Genomic DNA, 24,070 nt, shown 5'->3' on the forward strand with positions numbered 1-24,070 from the left:
TTTAGCCTTACTTGGTTCCTTGGACATGAGCTAGGGCCTTATGATTTTGCATGAATGGCGGACTAGCAGCCGCGTTGCACGGGAGAATGTGAACTGTGTTCATTTGTAGTAAAAACAGAAGAAATCCGTCCGTTTTCGTCATTCGATATCGAATCGACTTAAAGCCAGATCGTCGCATTGGCCGCTATTCCCTCTGAAACACTTACATTTATCGTATGGAAAGCTAAGTAGCGTGCTGCGGTATGCGGAGACACTAAAAGCACCATAGTATAACACAGAAGAAACTTCTAAATTGATGTAAAAGCTAGTAAGAAGCAGTACAATTCAAGTTTTAGTTATCGATTATTGACTTTTTTGCCTTCCTTGGTTCCTTGGACATGAGCTAGGACCTTAAGATTTTGCATGAAAGGAGGACTATCAGACGCGTCGCTTGGGAGAATGTGAAAAGTGTTCATATGTAGTAAAAACCTGAAAAATCCGTCCGTTTTCCTCCTTTGTTATCGAATCGACTTAAAGCCAGATCGTCACATTGGCCGCTATTCTCTCTCAAACAGTTACATTTATCGTCTGCAAAATTATGTCGCGTGCTACGGTATACGAAGACACTATATGCACCATAGTAGAACACAGCAGAAGCTTCCAAGTTGATGTAATAGCCAGTAAGAAGCAGTAGAATTAAAGATTTAGTTATCGATTACTGACTTTTTAACCGGCTTTGGTGCCTTGGACATGAGCTAGGACCTTACGATTTTGCATGAAAGGAGGACTAGCAGCCGCGTTGCACGGAAGAATGTTAAAGGTGTTCATATCAAGTAAAAACCTGAGAAATCCGTCCGTTTTCGTCATTTGTTATCGAATCGACTTAAAGCCAGATCGCCACATTGACCGCTATTCTCTCTGAAACAGTAACATTTATCGTCTGCAAAGCTATGTCGCGTGCTGCGGTAGGCGGAGACACAAAAAGCACCATAGTATAACACAGAAAAAACTTCTAAGTTGATGTAAAAGAAAGTAAGAAGCAGTACAATTCTAGTTATAGTTATCGATTATTGACTTTTTAGCTTTCCTTGGTTACTTGGACATGAGATAGGACCTTAAGGTTTTGCATGAATGGCGGACTAGCAGCCGCGTTGCACGGGAGAATGTGAAATGTATTCATATATAGTAAAAACCTGAGAATTCCGTCGGTTTTCGTCATTTGTTATCGAATCGACTTAAAGCCAGATATTCACATTGACCGCTCTTCTCTCTGAAACATATACATTTATCGTCTGCAACGGTATGTCGCGTGCGGCGTAATGCGGAGACACTAAAAGCACCATATTAGAACACAGAAGAAGTTTCTACGTTGATGTAATAGCCAGTAAGAAGCAGTACAATTCAAGTTTTAGCTATGGATAATTGACTTTTTACCCTTCTTTGGTGCCTTGGACTAGAGCTAGGATCTTTAGATTTTGTATGAAAGGATTACTGGCAACCGCGTTGCACGGGAGAATGTGAAATGTATTCATATGTAGTAAAAACCTGAGAATTCCGTCCGTTTTTGTCATTTGTTATCGAATCCACTTAAAGTCAGATCGTCACATTGGCCGCTATTCTCTCTCAAACGGTTACATTTATCGTCTGCAAAGTTATGTCGCGTGCTACGGTATACGAAGACACTATATGCACCATAGTAGAACACAGCAGAAGCTTCCAAGTTGATGTAATAGCCAGTAAGAAGCAGTAGAATTAAAGATTTAGTTATCGATTACTGACTTTTTAGCCGGCTTTGGTGCCTTGGACATGAGCTAGGACCTTACGATTTTGCATGAAAGGAGGACTAGCAGCCGCGTTGCACGGAAGAATGTGAAAGGTGTTCATATGTAGTAAAAACCTGAGAAATCCGTCCGTTTTCGTCATTTGTTATCGAATCGACTTAAAGCCAGATCGTCACATTGGCCGCTATTCTCTCTGAGACACTCACATTTATCGTATGCAAAGCTATGTAGCGTGCTGCGGTATGCGGAGACACTAAAAGCACCATAGTGTAACACAAAAGAAACTTCTAAATTGATGTAAAAGCCAGTAAGAAGCAGTACATTTCAGGTTTTAGTTGTCGATTATTGACTTTTTTGCCTTCCTTGGTTCCTTGGACATGAGCTAGGACCTTAAGATTTTGCATGAAAGGAGGACTAGCAGCCGCGTTGCACGGAAGAATGTGAACGGTGTTCATATGTAGTAAAAACCTGAGAAATCCGTCCGTTTTCGTCATTTGTTATCGAATCGACTTAAAGCCAGATCGTCACATTGGCCGCTATTCTCTCTGAGACACTCACATTTATCGTATGCAAAGCTATGTAGCGTGCTGCGGTATGCGGAGACACTAAAAGCACCATAGTGTAACACAAAAGAAACTTCTAAATTGATGTAAAAGCCAGTAAGAAGCAGTACATTTCAAGTTTTAGTTGTCGATTATTGACTTTTTTGCCTTCCTTGGTTCCTTGGACATGAGCTAGGACCTTAAGATTTTGCATGAATGGCGGACTAGCAGCCGCGTTGCACGGGAGAATGTGAACTGTGTTCATTTGTAGTAAAAACAGAAGAAATCCGTCCGTTTTCGTCATTCGTTATCGAATCGACTTAAAGCCAGATCGTCACACTGGACGCTCTTCTCTCTGGAACGGTTACATTTATCGTCGGCAAAGCTATGTCGCGTGTTGCGATAAACGGAGACACTAAAAGCACCATAGTAGAACACAGATGAGCTTCCAAGTTGAAGCAATAGCCAGTAAGAAGCAGTACAATTCAAGTTTTAGTTGTCGATTATTGACATTTTAATCGGCTTTGGTGCTTTGGACATGAGCTAGGATCTTAAGATTTTGCATGAAAGCAGGACTAGCAGCCGCGTTGCAAGGGAGAATGTGAAAAGTGTTCATATGTAGTAAAAACCTGAGAAATCCGTCCGTTTTCGTCATTTGTTATCGAATCGACTTAAAGTCAGATCGTCACATTGGCCGCTATTCTCTCGGAAACGGTTACATTTATTGTCTGCAAAACTATGTCGCGTGCTGCGGTATGCGGAGACACTAAAAGCACCATAGTAGAACACAGAAGAAGCTTCTAAGTTGATGTAATAGCCAGTAAGAAGCAGTACAATTCAAGTTTTAGTTATCGATTATTGACTTTTTTCCCCTTTCTTTGGTGCCTTGGACATGAGCTAGGACCTTAAGATTGTGCATGAATAGAGGCCTAGCAAACGCGTTGCTTGGGAGAATGTGAAAAGTGTTTATTTGTAGTAAAAACCTAAGAAATCCGTCCGTTTTCCTCAATTGTTATCGAATCGACTTAAAGCCAGATCGTGAATTGGGCCGCTATTCTCTCTCAAACGGTTACATTTATCGTCTGCAAAGCTATGTCGCGTGCTACGGTATGAGGAGACACTATATGCACCATACTTGAACACAGCAGAAGCGTCCAAGTGTATGTAATAGCCAGTAAGAAGCAGTAGAATTCAAGTTATAGTTATCGATTATTGACTTTTTAGCCGGCTTTGGTGCCTTGGACATGAGCTAGGACCTTAAGATTTTGCATGAAAGGAGGACTAGCAGAAGCTTTGCCCGGAAGAATGTGAAAGGTGTTCATATGTAGTAAAAACCTGAGAAATCCGTCCGTTTTCGTCATTTGTTATCAAATCGACTTAAAGCCAGATTGTCACATTGGCCGCTATTCTCTCTGAAACGGTTACATTTATCGTATGCAAAGCTATGTCGCGTGCTGCGGTATGCGAAGACACTAAAAGCACCATAGTAGAACACAGAAGAAACTTCTAAGTTGATGTAAAAGCCAGTAAGAAGCAGTACAATTCAAGTTTTAGTGATCGATTATTCATTTTTTACCCTTCTTTGGTGCCTTGGACATGAAGTAGGACCTTAGAATTCTGCATGCAAGGAGGACTAGCAGCCGCGTTGCACGGGAGAATGTCAAAAGTGTTCATATGTAGTAAAAACCTGAGACATCCGTGCGTTTTCATCATTTGTTATCGAATCGACTTAAAGCCAGATCGTCATATTGGCAGCTCTTCTCTCTGAAATGGTTACATTTATCGTCCGCAAAGCTATGTCGTGTGCTGCGGTATGCGGAGACACTAAAAGCGTCATAGTAGAACTAAGAAGAAACTTCTAAATTGATGTTATAGCGAGCAAGAAGCAGTACAATTCATGTTTTAGTAATCGATTATTGAGGTTTTACCCTTCTTTGGTGCCTTGGACATGATCTAGGATCTTAAGATTTTGTATGAAAGGATTCCTGGCAGCCGCGTTGCACGGGATAATGTGAAATGTATTCTTATGTAGTAAAAACCTGAGAATTCCGTCCGTTTTCGTCATTTGTTATCGAATCGACTTAAAGCCAGATCGTCACATTGGCCGCTCTTCTCTCTGGAACGGTTACATTTATCGTCTGCAAAGCTGTGTCGCGCTGCGGTATGCGGAGACACTAAAAGCACCATAGTAGAACACAGAACAAGCTTCTAAGTTGATGTAATAGCCAGTAAGAAGCAGTACAATTCAAGTTTTAGCTATCGATTATTGACTTTTTACCCTTCTTTGGTGACTTGGACATGAGCTAGGACCTTAAGAATTTACATGAATGGCGTTCTAGCAGCCGTGTTGCACGGGAGAATGTGAACTGTGTTCATATGTAGTAAAAACAGGATAAATCCGTCCGTTTTCCTCATTCGTTATCGAATCGACTCAAAGCCAGATCGTCACATTGGCCGCTCTTCTCTCTGGAACGGTTACATTTATCGTCTGCAAAGCTATGTCGCGTTCTGCGGTATGCGAAGACACTAAAAGCACCATAGTAGAACACAGAAGAAGCTTCTAAGTTGATGTAATAGACAGTAAGAAGCAGTACAATTCAAGTTTTAGCTATCGATTATTAACTTTTTACCCTTCTTTGGTGCCTTCGACATGAGCTAGGACCTTAAGAATTTGCATGAAAAGAGGACTAGCAGCCGCGGTGCACGGGAGGATGTGAAAAGTGTTCATATGTAGTAAAAACCTGAAAAATCCGTCCGTTTTCCTCCTTTGTTATCGAATCGACTTAAAGCCAGATCGTCACATTGGCCGCTATTCTCTCTCAAACAGTTACATTTATCGTCTGCAAAATTATGTCGCGTGCTACGGTATACGGAGACACTATATGCACCATAGTAGAACACAGCAGAAGCTTCCAAGTTGATGTAATAGCCAGTAAGAAGCAGTACAATTCAAGTTTTAGTTATCGATTATTGAATTTTTACCCTTCTTTGGTGACTTGGACATGAGATAGGACCTTAAGATTTCACATGAAAGGAGGACTAGCAGGTGCGTTGCACGGGAGAATGTAAAAAGTGTTCATATGTAGAAAAAACCTGAGAAAAACGTCCGTTTTCGTCATTTGTTCTCGAATCGAGTAAAAGCCAGATCACCACATTGGCCGCTATTCTCTCTGAAACGGTTACATTTATCGTCTGCAAAGGTATGTGGCGTGCGGCGGTATGCGGAGACACAAAAAGCACCATAGTATAACACAGAGGAAACTTCTAAGTTGATGTAAAAGCCAGTAAGAAGCAGTACAATTCAAGTTATAGTTATCGATTATTGACTTTTTAGCTACCCTTGGTTCCTTGGACATGAGCTAGGACCTTAAGATTTTGCATGGATGGCGGATTAGCAGCCGCGTTGCACGGGAGAATGTGAACTGTGTTCATCTGTAGTAAAAACAGGAGAAATATGTCCGTTGTCGTCATTCGTTATCGAATCGACTCAAAGCCAGATCGTCACATTGGCCGCTCTTCTCTCTGGAACGGTTACATTTATCGTCTGCAAAGCTATGTCGCGTTCTGCGGTTTGCGAAGACACTAAAAGCACAATAGTAGAAACAGAAAAGGCTTCTAAGTTGATGTAATAGCCGGTAAGATACAGTACAATTCAAGTTTTAACTATCGATTATTGACTTTTTACCCTTCTTTGGTGCCTTGGGTATGAGGTAGGACCTTTTGCATGAGAAGAGGACTAGCAGCCGCGTTGCACGAGGGAATGTGAAAAGTGTTCATATGTAGTAAAAACCGGAGACATCTGTCCGTTTTCGTCATTTGTTATCGAATCGACTTAAAGCCAGATCGTCACATTGGCCGCTATTTTCTCTGAAACGGATACATTTATCGTCTGCAAAGCTATGTCGCGTGGTGCGGTATGCGGTGACACTAGAAGCACCATAGTAGAACACAGAAGAAGCTTCTAAGTTGATGTAAAAGCCAGCAAGAAGCAGTAAAATTCAAGTTTTAGTTATCGATTATTGACTTTTTAGCCTTATTTGGTTCCTTGGACATGAGCTAGGACCTTAAGATTTAGCATGAATGGCGGACTAGCAGCCGCGTTGCACGGGAGAATGTGAACTGTGTTCATATGTAGTAAAACCTAAGAAATCCGTCCGTTTTCGTCATTTGTTATCGAATCGACTTAAAGCCACATCGACACATTGGCCGCTATTCTCTCTGAAACGGTTACATTTATCGTCTGCAAAGGTATGTCGCGTGCGGCGGTATGCGGAGACACTAAAAACACCATAGTTGAACACAGAAGAAGCTTCTAAGTTGATGTAATTGCCAGTAAGAAGCAGTACAATTCAAGTTTTAGCTATCGATAATTGACTTTTTAAGCTTCTTTGGTGCCTTGGACATGAGGTAGGAGCTTAAGAGTTTGCATGAAAGGAGGACTAGCAGCCGCGTTGCACGCTAGAATGTGAACTGTGTTCATCTGTAGTAAAAACAGGAGAAATTCGTTCGTTTTCGTCATTCGTTATCGAATTGACTCAAAGCCAGATCGTCACAATGGCCGCTATTCTCTCTGGAACGGTTACATTTATCGTCTGCAAAGCTATGTCGCGTTCTGCGGTATGCGAAGACCCTAAAAGCACCATAGTAGACTACACAAGAAGCTTCTAAGTTGATGTAAAATCCAGTAAGAAGCAGTACATCAAAATTTAGTTATCGATTATTAACTTTTTTGCCTTCCTTGTTGCCTTGGACATGAGCTAGGACCTTAAGATTTTGCGTGAAAGGCGTAATAGCAGCCGCGTCGCACGGGAGAATGTGAAAAGTGTTCATATGTAGTAAAAACCTGAGATATCCGTCCGTTTTCGTCATTCGATTTCGAATAGATTTAAAGCCAGATCGACACATTGGACGCTCTTCTCTCTGGAACGGTTACATTTATCGTCTGAAAAGCGATGTCGCGTGCTGCGGTATGCGGAGACACTAAAAGCACCATAGTAGTTGATGTAATAGCCAGTAAGAAGCAGTACAATTCAAGATTTAGTTATCGATTATTGACTTTTAACTTTCCTTGGTGCTTTGGACATGAGCTAGGACCTTAAGATTTTGCGTGAAAAGCGTACTAGCAGCCGCGTTACACGGGAGAATGTGAAAAGTGTTCATATGTAGTAAAAACCTGAGATATCCGTCCGTTTTCGTCATTCGTTATCGAATAGACTTAAAGCCAGATCGTCACATTGGCCGCCGCTCTTCACTCTGGAACAGTTACATTTATCGTCTGCAAAGCTATGTCGCGTGCTGCGTTATGCGGAGACACTAAAAGCACCATAGTAGAACACAGAACAAGCTTCTAAGTTGATGTAATAGCCAGTAAGAAGCAGTACAATTCAAGTTTTATTTATCGATTATTTACTTCTTACCCTTCCTTGGTGCCTTGGACATGAGCTAGGACCTTAAGATTTTGCATGAAAAGAGGACTAGCAGCCGCGGTGCACGGGAGAATGTGAAAAGTGTTCATATACAGTAAAAACCTGAGAAATCCGGCCGTTTTCGTCATTTGTTATAGAATTGACTAAAAGCCAGATCGTTACATCGGGCGCTCTTCTCTCTGAAACGGTTACATTTATCGTCTGCAAAGCTATGTCGCGTGCTGCGGTATGCGGAGACACTAAAAGCACAATAGTAGAACACAGATAAACCTTCTAAATTGATGTAATAGCCAGTAAGAAGCAGTACAATTCAAGTTTTAGTTATCGATTATTCACTTTTCACCCTTCTTTTTTGCCTTGGACATGAGCTAGAATCTTATGATTTTGATAAAAAAAAATGAGGACAAGCAGCCGCGTTGCACGGGAGAAAGTCAAAAGTGTTCATATGTAGTAAAAACCTGAGAAATCCGTCCGTTTCCGTCATTTGTCATCTAATCGACGTAAAGCCAGATCGTCACAAAGGCGCTATTCTCTCTGAAACAGTTACATTTATCGTCTGCAATGCTATGTCGCGTGCTGCGGTATGCGGAGACTCTAAAAGCACCATAGTATAACACAGAAGAAACATCTAAGTTGATGTAAAAGCCAGCAAGAAGCAGTACAATTCACGTTTTAGTTATCGATTATTGACTTTTTAGCCTTACTTGGTTCCTTGGACATGAGCTAGGACCTTATGATTTTGCATGAATGGCGGACTAGCAGCCGCGTTGCACGAGAGAATGTGAACTGTGTTCATTTGTAGTAAAAACAGAAGTAATCCGTCCGTTTTCGTCATTCGACATCGAATCGACTTAAAGCCAGATCGTCGCATTGGCCGCTATTCCCTCTGAAACACTTACATTTATCGTATGCAAAGCTATGTAGCGTGCTGCGGTATGCGGAGACACTAAAAGCACCATAGTATAACACTGAAGAAACTTCTAAATAGATGTAAAAGCTTGTAAGAAGCAGTACAATTCAAGTTTTAGTTATCGATTACTGACTTTTTTGTCTTCCTTGGTTCCTTGGACATGAGCTAGGACCTTAAGATTTTGCATGAAAGGAGGACTATCAGACGCGTCGCTTGGGAGAATGTGAAAAGTGTTCATATGTAGTAAAAACCTGAAAAATCCGTCCGTTTTCCTCCTTTGTTATCGAATCGACTTAAAGCCAGATCGTCACATTGGCCGCTATTCTCTCTCAAACAGTTACATTTATCGTCTGCAAAATTATGTCGCGTGCTACGGTATACGGAGACACTATATGCACCATAGTAGAACACAGCAGAAGCTCCAAGTTCATGTAATAGCCAGTAAGAAGCAGTACAATTCAAAATTTAGTTATCGATTACTGACTTTTTAGCCGGCTTTGGTGCCTTGGACATGAGCTAGGACCTTAAGATTTTGCATGAAAGGAAGGACTAGCAGCCGCGTTGCACGGAAGAATGTGAAAGGTGTTCATATGTAGTAAAAACCTGAGAAATCCGTCCGTTTTCGTCATTTGTTATCGAATAGACTTAAAGCCAGATCGTCACATTGGCCGCTATTCTCTCTGAAACACTTACATATATCGTATGCAAAGCTATGTAGCGTGCTGCGGTATGCGGAGACACTAAAAGCACCATAGTGTAACACAGAAGAAACTTCTAAATTGATGTAAAAGCCAGTAAGAAGCAGTACAATTCAAGTTTTAGTTGTCGATTATTGACTTTTTTGCCTTCCTTGGTTCCTTGGACAAGAGCTAGGACCTTAAGATTTTGCATGAATGGCGGACTAGCAGCCGCGTTGCACGGGAGAATGTGAACTGTGTTCATTTGTAGTAAAAACAGAAGAAATCCGTCCGTTTTCGTCATTCGTTATCGAATCGACTTAAAGCCAGATCGTCACATTGGACGCTTTTCTCTCTGGAACGGTTACATTTATCGTCGGCAAAGCTATGTCGCGTGTTGCGATAAGCGGAGACACTAAAAGCACCATAGTAGAAAACAGATGAGCTTCCAAGTTGATGCAATAGCCAGTAAGAAGCAGTACAATTCAAGTTTTAGTTGTCGACTATTGACATTTTAGCCGGCTTTGGTGCTTTGGACATGAGCTAGGATCTTAAGATTTTGATAAAAAAAAGTGGACCAGCAGCCGCGTTGCACGGGAGAATGTCAAAAGTGTTCATATGTAGTAAAAACCTGAGACATCCGTGCGTTTTCATCATTTGTTATCGAATCGACTTAAAGCCAGATCGTCACATTGGCCGCTCTTCTCTCTGGAACGGTTACATTTATCGTCTGCAAAGCTGTGTCGCGCTGCGGTATGCGGAGACACTAAAAGCACCATAGTAGAACACAGAACAAGCTTCTAAGTTGATGTAATAGCCAGTAAGAAGCAGTACAATTCAAGTTTTAGTTATCGATTATTGACTTTTTACCCTTCTTTGGTGACTTGGACATGAGCTTGGACCTTAAGATTTCACACGAAAGGAGGACTAGCAGGTGCGTTGCACGGGAGAATGTAAAATGTGTTCATATGTAGAAAAAAACCTGAGAAAAACGTCCGTTCTCGTCATTTTTTCTCGAATCGAGTAAAAGCCAGATCGCCACATTGGCCGCTATTCTCTCTGAAACGGTTACATTTATCGTCTACAGATCTATGTCGCGTGATGCGGTATGCGGTGTCACTAAGAGCACCGTAGTAGAACACATAAGAAGCTTCTAAGTTGATGTAATAGCCTTTAAAAAGCAGTACAATTCAAGTTTTAGCTATCGACTATTGACTATTTACCCTTCTTTGGTGTCTTGGACATGAGCTAGGACCTTAAGATTTTGCATGAATGGCGGATTAGCAGCCGCGTTGCACGGAAGAATGTGAACTGTGTTCATCTGTAGTAAAAACAGGAGAAAAATGTCCGTTGTCGTCATTCGTTATCGAATCGACTCAAAGCCAGATCGTCACATTGGCCGCTCTTCTCTCTGGAACGGTTACATTTATCGTCTGCAAAGCTATGTCGCGTTCTGCGGTATGCGAAGACACTAATAGCACCATAGTAGAACACAGAAGAAGCTTCTAAGTTGATGTAATAGACAGTAAGAAGCAGTACAATTCAAGTTTTAGCTATCGATTATTAACTTTTTACCCTTCTTAGGTGCCTTGGACATGAGGTAGGACCTTAAGATTTTGCATGAAAAGAGGACTAGCAGCCGCGGTGCACGGGAGGATGTGAAAAGTGTTCATATATACTAAAAACCTGAGAAATCCGTGCGTTTTCGTCACTTGTTATAGAATCGACTTAAAGCCAGATCGCCACATTGGCAGCAATTCTCTTTGAAACGGTTACATTTATTGTCTGAAAAGATATGTCGCGTGCTGCGGTATGCGAAGACTCTAAAAGCACCATAGGAGAACACAGAAGAAGCTTCTAATTTGTTGTAATAGCTAGTAAGAAGCAGTAAAATTCAAGTTTTAGTTATCGATTATTGACTTTTTACCCTTCTTTGGTAACTTGGACATGAGATAGGACCTTAAGATTTCACATGAAAGGAGGACTAGCAGGTGCGTTGCACGGGAGAATGTAAAAAGTGTTCATATGTAGAAAAAACCTGAGAAAAACGTCCGTTTTCGTCATTTGTTCTCGAATCGAGTAAAAGCCAGATCACCACATTGGCCGCTATTCTCTTTGAAACGGTTACATTTATCGTCTGCAAAGGTATGTGGCGTGCGACGGTATGCGGAGACACTAAAAACACCATAGCTGAACACAGAAGATGCTTCTAAGTTGATGTAAAAGCCAGTAAGAAGCAGTACAATTCAAGTTATAGTTATCGATTATTGACTTTTTAGCTATCCTTGGTTCCTTGGACATGAGCTAGGACCTTAAGATTTTGCATGAATGGCGGATTAGCAGCCGCGTTGCACGGGAGAATGTGAACTGTGTTCATCTGTAGTAAAAACAGGAGAAATATGTCCGTTGTCGTCATTCGTTATCGAATCGACTCAAAGCCAGATCGTCACATTGGCCGCACTTCTCTCTGGAACGGTTACATTTATCGTCTGCAAAGCTATGTCGCGTTCTGCGGTTTGCGAAGACACTAAAAGCACAATAGTAGAACACATAAAAAGCTTCTAAGTTGATGTAATAGCCAGTAAGATGCAGTACAATTCAAGTTTTAACTATCGATTATTTACTTTTTACCCTTCTTTGGTGCCTTGGGCATGAGGTAGGACCTTAAGATTTTGCATGAGAAGAGGTCTAGCAGCCGCGTTGCACGAGAGAATGTGAAAAGTGTTCATATGTAGTAAAAACCTCAAAAATCCGTCAATTTTCCTCCTTTGTTACCGAATCGACTTAAAGCCAGATATTCACATTGCCCGCTCTTCTCTCTGAAACGGTTACATTTATCGTCTGCAAAGCTATGTCGCGTGCTGCGGTATGCGGTGATACTAAAAGCACCATAGTAGAACACAGGAGAAACTTCTAAGTTGATGTAATAGCTAGTAAGAACCAGTACAATTCAAGTTTTAGCTATAGATTATTGACTTTTTACCCATCTTTGGTGCCTTGGACATGAGGTAGGACCTTAAGAGTTGCATGAAAGGAGGACTAGCAGCCGCGTTGCACGCGAGAATGTGAAAAGTGTTCATATGTAATAAAAACCGGAGACATCTGTCCGTTTTCGTCATTTGTTATCGAATCGACTTAAAGCCAGATCGTCACATTGGCCGCTATTTTCTCTGAAACAGTTACATTTATCGCCTGCAAAGTTATGCCGCGTGCTGCGAAATGCGGAGACACTAAAAGCACCATAGTAGAACACAGAAGAAACTTCTATGTTAATGTAAAAGCCAGTAAGAAGCAGTACATCAAAATTTAGTTATCGATTATTAACTTTTTAGCCTTCCTTGGTGCCTTGGACATAAGCTAGGACCTTAAGATTTTGCGTGAAAGGCGTACTAGTAGCCGCGTAGCACGGGAGAATGTGAAAAGTGTTCATATGTAGTAAAAACATGAGATATCCGTCCGTTTTTGCCATTCGTTATCGAATAGACTTAAAGCCAGATCGTCACATTGGACGCTCTTCTCTCTGGAACGGTAACATTTATCGTCTGAAAAGCTATTTCGCGTGCTGCGGTATGCGGAGACACTAAAACCACCATAGTAGTTGATGTAATAGCCAGTAAGGAGCAGTACAATTCAAGTTTTAGTTATCGATTATTGACTTTTTAGCCTTCCTTGGTGCCTTGGACATGAGCTAGGACCTTAAGATTTTGCGTGAAAGGCGTACTAGCAGCCGCGTCGCACGGGAGAATGTGAAAAGTGTTCATATGTAGTAAAAACCTGAGAAATCCGTCCGTTTTCTTCATTTGTTATCGAATCGACTTAAAGCCAGATCGTCACAAAGGCCGCTATTCTCTCGGAAACGGATACATTTATCGTCTGCAAAGCTATGTAGCGTGCTGCTGTTTGCGGAGACACTAAAAACATCATAGTTGAACACAGAAGAAGCTTCTAAGTTGATGTAATAGCCAGTAAGAAGCAGTTGAACGCAAATTTTAGTTATCGATTATTGACTTTTTAGCTGGCTTTGGTGCCTTGGACATGAGCTAGGACCTTAAGATTTTGCATGAATGGCGGATTAGCAGCCGCGTTGCACGGTAGAATGTGAACTGTGTTCATATATAGTAAAAACAGGAGAAATATGTCCGTTTTCGTCATTCGTTATCGAATCGACTCAAAGCCAGATCGTCACATTATCCGCTCTTTTCTCTGGAACGGTTACATTTATCGTCTGCAAAGCTATGTCGCGTTCTGCGGTATGCGAAGACACTAAAAGCACAATAGTAGAACACAGAAAAAGCTTCTAAGTTGATGTAATAGCCAGTAAGAAGCAGTACTACTCAAGTTTTAGTTATCGATTATTGACTTCTTAGCCGGCTTTGGTGCCTTGGACATGAGCTAGGACCTTAAGATTTTGCATGAAAGGAGAACTAGAAGACGCGTCGCTTGGGAGAATGTGAAAAGTGTTCATATGTAGTGAAAACCTGAGAAATCCGCCCGTTTTCGTCATTTGTCAACGAATCTACTTGAGAAATCCATCCGTTTTTGTCATTTGCTATCGAATCGACTTATAGCCAGATCGTCACATTGGCCGCTCTTCTCTCTGAAACGGTTACTTTTTTCGTCTGCAAAGCTATGTCGCGTGCTGCGGTATGCGGAGACACTAAAAGCACCATAGTATACCACAGATGAAGCTTCTAAGTTGATGTAATAGCCAGTAAGGAGTAGTACAATTCAAGTTTTAGTTATCGATTATTCATTTTTTACCCTTCTTTGGTGCCTTGGACATGAGCTTGTAAGTAGGCTGTTTAGGTCTTCTTATTGGTAACGCCACATAGCGCTCGGTATGAAAAAATCACTGGCTTTGCCGTGTGCACTCTGTGTTAAGTTTGCATTGTTGTCTGCCATTGTAGTGTTGGGTAGCGGCAGCTGGATGCTAACAGCGCGTAGCGTTGCGCAGTTGGAGGTGAGCCGCCAGCAGTGGTGGACGTGGGGAGAGAGATGGCGGAGTTTTGAAATTTGTAAGAATTGGTGTCATGAACTGATATATATATTATGACTATTAAGGTAAATACATTGTTTGTTCTCTATCAAAATCTTTCATTTGCTAACTGTACCTATCAGTAGTTAGTGCCTTCCGTAGTTTGATTCTTTTAGTTAGCTGGCAGTAGTGGCGCTCGCTGTATTGCAGTTGTTCGAGTAACGAAGATTTTTGTGAGGTAAGTGATTTGTGAAACATATAGGTTAACGTTAGTCAGGGCCATTCTTTTTTAGGGATTACTGAAAGTCAGATTGCGTTGCGCTAAAACTATTGTGTGTCAATTTAAGCACAGTCTTGTATAATTTTTCAAAGGGGACGTTTCATATGTCGACCCTTAGCCGAGGATACCTCACTGGAATCTTCTGATTTTTTCCTTGTAGTTTGTGTAATTAGTGTAGCTTTTGTTTATTGCTAGCGCGTAATCTTAGAGTGAATTTCCTTTGTAGTTGTAGTCTTTCATTGTTGTACAGTACAACAGTTGTGGCATGCATGTAGAGTTGCACCAAGTATTTTGCAGCTGCGCTTGCAATTAACTAGATATTATTTTCAGTGCTATGTTAATGTGTTCTCTTATTTTTGCTCTTCAAATTGTGCTTTTCTGTGTTATCGTGTGAAATATTGTGACAATAATGGCGTGTGAAAAACGTAATGCTAGGCTACAAAGTAAACTGGGAAATGACAGTGAAGACGGAAGCAATGTGTTAGCGCCACCATGTAATGAATTCACAAATGTTCAAAGTAGTAATTTGGTAATAGTGCATAGGAAAATGGAGCAGGCTGCAAATAATGGTGTAGGAAGTGAAACAGTTAGTTAACAGGGAAGCATTATCGATCGATTGGTCGGCAACAGCTCGTGTCAGGAATCCGATATGACAGGACACAATCTTGCAAATACTGTACATTCAGGTTTTGCGTCCTCACCGTTTTCTCAAATAAGCCGAGACACATTTTCTGCTTGTCAAACTGTGAATGTTGCCGGTGCAAATGCACTGCCGAAAAGCATAGATGATCAAATTCCAGACACTAATACATTATTATTGCAATTAATGCAACAAATGAAACAAAACCAGAGACAAACACAGCAACAGTTAGACACAATGGAACAAAATCTTCAAAAGTTAGACACAATGGAACATAATCTTCAAAAGTTAGACACAATGGAACAAAATCTTCAAAAGTTAGACACAATGGAACAAAATCAGAGACAAACACAGCAACAGTTGGACACAATGGAACATAATCTTCGGAAGTTAGACACCACACTTGAACAAACACGTGAAGATTTAACTACTGAGTTACATAACATTGAATCGAAATGTCAAAAAATCTTTAATGACGTAAAAACACAAATTTGTGAGCATTTTCAACCTATTTTTTCGCGGCATGAAAACTCATTACAGAATCACGAAGCAGCCATAAAAGAATTGCAAACTGTTGTTCGTGAAAATCACGACACCTTGCAAGCTAAAATGGACTCAGTTGCATCCACCAATTCGGTTACGCAACTTGCAAGAACTCAGGAAAACTTAAAGGACACAGTAGATTCGATTTCAACACAAATGGACATTCTGAAATTTGGTTCAGAAAAACACACTGAGGAAATGTGTTCACTATCGGAGAAAGTAGCCGAACTTTCGGATCAGTTCACTAATTTATCTACGAAGGTAGATGATAATTTGAATGACACAAAACCGGTAGTCTTTAATGACACAGAAGAGTGCGAACAAATTAGGAAATTCAAACAAAGTCTGAATCAAATTAGTACGCAACACCAAAGAGAAATCCGGGAAGTACAAGATCAGCTGACACAGGTAATACAACAATTACGTATTTCAGAGGACACTCGCGCTCCAATACGGAAAGAGGGACATAGAAATACGGAACAGCCACAAAATAATAACACAGGGCGCTTCGGAAATTATGAAAGAAATTGGCAATGTACACCGAATTCTGAGATGGAACCGCCGACACGACGTAACAATGACCGATATGCTACCCGCCGAGACGATGATTTTGACTATAAGCTGTTCATTACTGCACGTAAATTCAAAACATTTAAGAATTCTGGCAACGACATTCATCCACAAGCGTGGCTCCATCAATTCTCTCATTGTTTTCCTCCCAACTGGTCACTAGAGCACAGATTAGAATTTATGTGTGGCTACTTAGAGAATGAACCAGCTGTAAGAATGCGATCGGTCATTCACGATTGCCACAGTGAAGGAGAATTTTACCATGCCTTCCTCTCAGCATATTGGCCGCAAGCCACACAAGACCGAGTAAAACGTGGCATCATGATGATGAAACATTTCGAACAATCTGAATTTTCCAGTCTTGTGAAATATTTTGAAGACATGTTGCACAAGAATCAGTACCTGTCAAACCCATACAGCCCGTCAGAACTCATCCGCATTTGCTTAATCAAATTGCCTGAACATTTACGGCATATTATTTTGGCAGGCCGTTGCAAAGACGACATTGAAGCTTTTCAGGGACTCTTACAAGAATTAGAAATTGACACTGACAATCGCGGAACGCGAAAACAGGAACACAACAATTACAGGTCACCTCCGTCGCAATTCCGTGATGAAAGAAATAATAACTGGACACGACAAGGCTATTCTCACAATACAAATCGTGACCAAAACAGACACCACCCGTATGACAACCGTTGGCAGAGTAGTAATAATTACAGGGAAAGGTCACCTCTCCGCGGTAATGACTATCACAGAGACAATCAGAGAAACAGACAATATGGGAACCAAAATAATTACTATCAAGGGAGACAGAATAACTTTAGACGCAACGGTCCAGCGCGCAGTTACGATTCAGAGAGAAATTCTCCACCACGTGACCGACAAGAAAGAAACTATGGAATCTACCGACATGACGACAGACGATATGATCGTAACGACAGACCTGAATTGCAGCAGAACTGGCGGGAATCAAACAGAGCAGGGCCCTCTCGACAAGGTGAATTTGTAGAAGTTAGGTCTCCAAATCCCAATAACGACGCGCGCCAACAAAGACACAATAGGCAATGACACATACCGCTGGCAGCCTCAAAACGTACTTATCAAACTGACGACGCAGCTGCTGTAGCTAGTAATTACGTTAAAATGGAAGACATTAGGGACATATTACTCCAGGAACACGACGTAAAACACAACAACATTGCATATCCTGAGATTCACATTACTGTAAATGACGTAAAATTTTAAGGCAGTACTTGACTCAGGCAGTCCCATTTCAGTAATTAGTGAAACAGCTTTTAGCAAATGCAATAAATCGAACGATTGCCCCACACTTCCGTTACGCAAGATTAAATTACAAAGTGCAGTCATTGGAAAAGTGTAGATGTACGCCAACAAACTAACTTAGAATTCTTTTGTCAGAGCCACAGCTTCTCTATGAACTTTCTTATTGTTCCATTGTTGTCGACGGAAATTATACTGGGAGTAGACTTTTTGAATGAATACAAAGCAATCTTAAACTTTCACGATGCCGAAATAAGTTTAGAGAAAGAAGGTAAGTCAATAGCTTTGAAATTTGAAGATTGGCTCTCAAACCATGACGAGGAAATTAATCGGATTTACCTTCTGTTAGACAACAGTTCGGAATTTTCTACGGAAATAGACACTAACAGTCGCTCTGCAAGTACTGACAGGGATGATATCGACGGCACAATTGAAACTAATGAGTTAATTCAGAATAAAATTCAAACAATTGAGAATTGTAATGACACTGATAGGCAGGACCTTTCTGAGATTTTACAAGCACATTCCACAATTTTTACTCACAAAACAGGAACAATCAAGGGATTTCAATACCAATTTCGTGTTCGTGAGCATACTAAATTTTGTGTTAGACCATACGTAATTCCAGCACATTATAGGGACCGTGTTAGAACAGAAATACAATCCATGCTTGACGACGGCATTATTGAGCCTGCAGTAAGCTCATACAACAATCCATTACATGTTGTTGAGAAGAAAAATGGATCGATCAGGCTTGTCTTAGATTCGAGACAAATCAATACTATCATTATTCCTGAAACAGACAGGCCGCAAACGTTGGAAGAACTTCTTCAAAATTTTAATGGTGTAAAAGTGTTGTCTTCCATTGATCTCAGATCCAGCTTTTATCAGATCGAACTTCACCCAGAATGTAGAAAATATACAGCTTTTCTTTGTTTCGGCGTTTGTTATCAGTTTCGGAACCTTCCTTTTGGTTCGAACATTTCCTCGGCAGCATTCATTCGCGGGCTAAATTCCATATTACCTGAGCTCTTAAAACGTCACATCACCTTATATGTGGACGATATTCTGATAGCAGAAGCCTCATGGGAACAACATAATCGCATCCTCAACAGCGTGTTACATATTTTTGCAGAATCTGGAATTACAGTTAACTTGGAAAAGTCTGAATTCGGTAGGACAAAAGTGAAGTTTTTGGGACATATTATTTCTTCTGAAGGCATCCAGCCGGTTCCTGAAAAGTTAGAAGCAATCAGAGCCATTCCAATTCCATCCACAAAAAAACAAGTCCGCAGTTTTCTAGGTCTCGTAATTTTTACCGTCGTTTTCTGAATATGCAAATTCTAGTTACACCAAAACTTTGTTCTCTCACTGGAAAAAATACTATTTGGAACTGGGACAAACAAGCACAGTTGGAATTCAATTCTTTGAAAGAATCGCTCCTTAACGCGCCAATACTAGCTCATCCAGATCTTTCACAAGACTTTTGCCTAAGCACGGATTCTTCTAAAGTCGGTCTTGGTGCCCATTTATTTCAAGAAGCCACAGAAAATGACATTACTGTTCAGAAAACCATTGCTTTTGCTAGCCGAGTGCTAACAAAATCTGAAAAAAGTTATTCCGTTACTGAATTAGAAGCTTTAGCTATCGTTTGGGCATTTAACAAATTCCGTTTCTTTCTTTAAGGTAAGCACGTAAAAGTATACAGTGACCACCGTGCATTACAATTTCTTATGTCTTCAAAATTAAATCATGACAGGTTAAAACGTTGGGCATTGTTTCTGCAAGAATTCCACTTCACAATAGTCTACATTCCCGGCAAGGAGAACATTGTTGCGGACGCACTGTCACGCGCACCGGCTGGGCTTGAGAAAAGTAACACAGAAAGCAACCTCGAGAGAAATTTCAGTATTCTTTACATCCAGAAAGTCGCCTTTGAAAACTTCATCACCACATCTTTAAAGGACATTGCTCATGAACAAGACAAAGATCCGATTTGGAAAGACATCAAAAGTAAATGACATGAAAAGACACACACACAGATTCGGCTTTATTATCTGGTTAGAAACAACATACTGTTCAAACGATGCACTGTTGATGACAAGCTATGGGTACTTTGCATTCCAGACGATTTTGTTAATAAGCTCATTTGGTACATTCATTTCAGCTATGCACATTTTGGTCCACGAAAATGTTATCATATTCTTCGAACGACTTGTTATTTTAACAATATGGAAAAGAGAATTCGAAGAGTCTTGTCTATTTGTAAACTTTGTCAAAAGGCGAAACCATCTACTGTCACTCATCGTGCTCCATTGTTTCCTATCATTCCTTCTAAATTAAAAGAATTTGCTGCTGTTGATGTCTTGGGACCGCTTGTCAGAACATCTAATGGATTTTCGTACGTTCTAGTCGCTGTTGAACTTACTTCAAAATTCGTTTCTTTCACTCCGTTACGTAAAGCCACTGGACGGTCTGTATCCAACGCCTTTGTTAGAAATTTCTTACGTGAAGTTGGACACGTTAGTAAAGTAATTTCAGATAACGGACCGCAATTCAGATCTGCTGTTTGGTCACGCATGCTTCGTAACCATAAAATCAAATCTGTTTTTATTTCATTGTACTCACCACATTGTAACCCGTCTGAACGGATTATGAAAGAAATCAATAAGCTTTGCAGACTTTATTGTCACAGAAAGCATCAGCATTGGGACAGATATTTACACTTATTTCAAAACGTGCTGAATGAAATGCCTCATGACTCCACTGCTTTACCACCTGTTCTTGTACTGAAGAATAAAGAACCACCAAACAGAATAAGAGAGCTTGTACCTTTTCCGAATACACGTAAACTTCGACACAAAGACATAATTGATTTGGCTATTAAAAATATAAATTCTGCTGCAGACAAAAGGAAAAAATTACACGGTAAAGCAAATGCAAAGAAATTATATATTGGTCAGAAAGTTCTCATTAAAGCTCATCCATTGTCACATAAGAAGAAACACTTGAGTCACAAATTCTTTCTAGTTTACAATGGACCTTACAGAATCCGACGTATACCACATGATAATTGCGTTGAAGTTGAAACTCTGCGTACTAGGAAGAGTAAAGGTTTACACCACATTTCACATGTAAAACCGTTTATTGAAAGATAATCTGCTTTTTAACTTTGTCTTTGCCATAAAACATTTCACTTCACATTTCTAGTATGCTTTGTCACACTGAGAAACTGTTAACATGCAACAATGTTTGAAGTTTACTATCCAGTTTAGAACCTACGGAACATATTTTAACAGAAATTACGAATGCATTGTTATAGTGAACAGACGTCACAGTGTTATTGTGCGTGTACATTCTTGCTTGTTAGTTGCACGATTACGTAACGACCATAAGGTTCACATACTTAGAACATTTACCAGTATTGCTAATGGGATTTTAATGCAACATTTTGGTTTACTTGAAAATACATTCTGGATTTAAAGTACTTTCTGTGAGATACCAGATGATACAGTGGTTAGTTTATGTGACAGCTACACGATTTTATCACGACGCTACTAATGAGTGACAATTTACAACGTTGCTTTTGCAGTTTATCTGTTTTATATCTACACAGTTTTTCTGAATTTCTCTGGAAAGTAAAACATGTTTTAGTAGTAACGTTTGTGGTATAGCTACAATGAGACAGCCTTTTCTGTAGCACAACAATACGTACAGTACAGTACTTACTTCATCACGGCAATAAGCGTAATAACTATGATATCTATACGCAAAGCATTTCAATTTCGTTTATCATGAGGTAAGTACATTGACTTCTGCAGAACTTAGTCTTCGGAGGACAACAACTACGACACTTCCACAGAGATTGTCTTACAGCAAGACGCACATTTAGCGCTACAGGACACGCATTAAACTATTTATTTTTCAACATATTTTAATTACAAAGAAAGTTTTCCGTGATACATTTCATTCCATTGCTGTAATCTGTAACACTTGAGGATATAATTACATTATCCTCAGGGGGGTACACGCATGCTTTGTGTACCATGTGTTTGGCAAGCACAAGGAGCCCTAGCTAATATGGTATTTGCTTATACAACTTTACACATCGGTACCATATTTCTCTAACACATAAATTACACAGCTATCTGATCATTTAACTGAGAGAGACAAACATTTACTTTACTACATCAGCGACAGATGTTTACGTAATTACACCATTGGATAACTTCACACTTACGAAGTTGTATTTTGTCTGTACTTTGTGAACTGTTCATATTTTTTCGGAACCATTGTGATACTATGAGAGCTTTGAATGACATATTTGGTATGGGATCACGATTTTTAAAGTACGTTTGAGGCAGATGACACTTTTGACATGAGCAGAGAATTTTTTTTTTAGGTTTTGAAATTATTGGAGGAAGTTACGGAGATTTTGAGAGTTGACTGAGGTGTTATGATGTTATTATTACGATTACTATGTGTATTATGCTCTTGCGGTATGTTTATGATCAATAAGCCGATGCTATATGAGTCATTTGATTATGCTATGTATCTGTTATGATGAAATATTGAAGAAGTGTCGACGAATAAGGTAAGAAATAATGAGTAGAGGTTAGGGACTCTGGTTTGTGAAAAAAGTTGTTGGAAACCAAGAATCGTACTTTAAGAGTTATGAAATGTATGTAAATGCGTGAACGTATTACAATGCCGACGAAAATTTTTTGGACACTGTTATATCAATAGTATTTTGTTTCTACAGATGTGTAACGCAAATTCTTGACCTGTGAATTTTTTTATATGAGCCTGCCACTGTAGCGGAAACTGGTGTCGTAAATATTTCGATAAGACAGTTAAGTGACCACCTGCATGTAATGAGTCGTGGGCACCCAGCTGCGCGACAACCACCTGACAAAAAGAAAGCCATTAGTGTGTGCCTTTCAGAGACACAGGTAAAAAAAAGAGGCCATTATCCTCGCTATTGACATTCATTCCTTTGTAGAAAGCATCGCAAATACGCCACGCCCAAACCTGAAAACATATGATTACACTGTGAAGCTCTTAATTTATGATATTTACTGAAATGAAATGATGAGAAATATTTTATATCTATTGCCTTTCTAGCTGAGAGATTGCTCATTTTCTTTAATATCCAGTTTCTATCTGCACTGCAGCATTGGCTAAAACAAAATTTAATAGATGTACTAATATCACTATTTTCTGTCTACAGACCCAGTAAAGAATCATTTTATGATACTTTCTTAGAAAAGAGAACACAAATAGACATTTCCCTTCACAGGAATTGCCAAAATAATCTTTTTACGATTTGGTAACTTATCTGCTAGCGTATGTTTTCGTGATGCATCACTCTAGTGTTAAGATGTGACATAGATATTAAACATTTATACTGTAATATTTTTTCTGCTTCAGCTTTGTCATGTTTAGGTATAAGTTATAGCATTTGCTGCGGCTGCTTGCCATTCATAGTGCTACTGAATGTCACTTTGTATTACTAGGTTAAGCTAATTTTATTACTGATTTATTTTTCTTGTTTGCCTTATATTAGTTATAATATTGCTGCCTTTTTTTGCCAATTTCCATTTTTTTATCATTGCTGTTTGTGTTAATTGTTTTGTGCTGCTGCATTGCCTCGTCTCTTAGTTTCGTATCTGAGCTCAGTAGATTTAAGTTAGCTTAAGAGGGGGTAGACTATATAAGAAACTAACTATGATGAATTGGAAGAAAAGCATTGAGAAGCTTTAAGAAACTGGTTTGGCCAAAAAAGTAGTGTACAGTGGAGAAAAACTATTTTTGAAAGAGGATGTGAACCGAATACAGAAAGCAGGTTTAGATAGGACTTTTTGGAAAAATGATGAACTAAGGGAGATCTCTATGCAAAATACTGCAGTAAAACAAACACTGTCCTTTCCTTTCGTATTATCCCTCTATGTGTTTATGTACCCTTGTGTATTTGTCTTTTTCCTGTCTTTATGTGTTTAGCTAATAAGATTTATGTTGTAGAATTTTTCAAATACTATGTCATTTTCTTTGTAAATATGTTCAGACATTATTTATAGTGTTTTGTTTTAATGCTCATGTGTGAAGTTGATGTTTCAAAAGTTATTCTGAACCTTATGTATGTACTTTTGTTGTAATTTTTGTAACACTGATGTATTTACTATTTCGATTCTTTTGTAAGCCTGTACTACTGCAAATGTTATCTGTATTGTTATGTTCTTTAAAGATGTATTTTGTACCTTTGTTATTGCATTCTTATGTTATAAAATTGTAATTGACACCAGTTCATCAAATTAAGTAACTTGTAAATTACATTTCACGTCACACGTTTCTGGTGGTCATAGTATATTGACAATATGTGAGAAGTAGGGACTGATAGTGTTTGCACGTGTGTTAATAACTCAGTAAGGGAATGGATAACAGCATTGCTGGTTCTAAGGACAAT

This window comes from Schistocerca gregaria, unplaced genomic scaffold (assembly GCF_023897955.1).
Source record: "Schistocerca gregaria isolate iqSchGreg1 unplaced genomic scaffold, iqSchGreg1.2 ptg000308l, whole genome shotgun sequence".
NCBI lineage: Eukaryota > Metazoa > Arthropoda > Insecta > Orthoptera > Acrididae > Schistocerca > Schistocerca gregaria.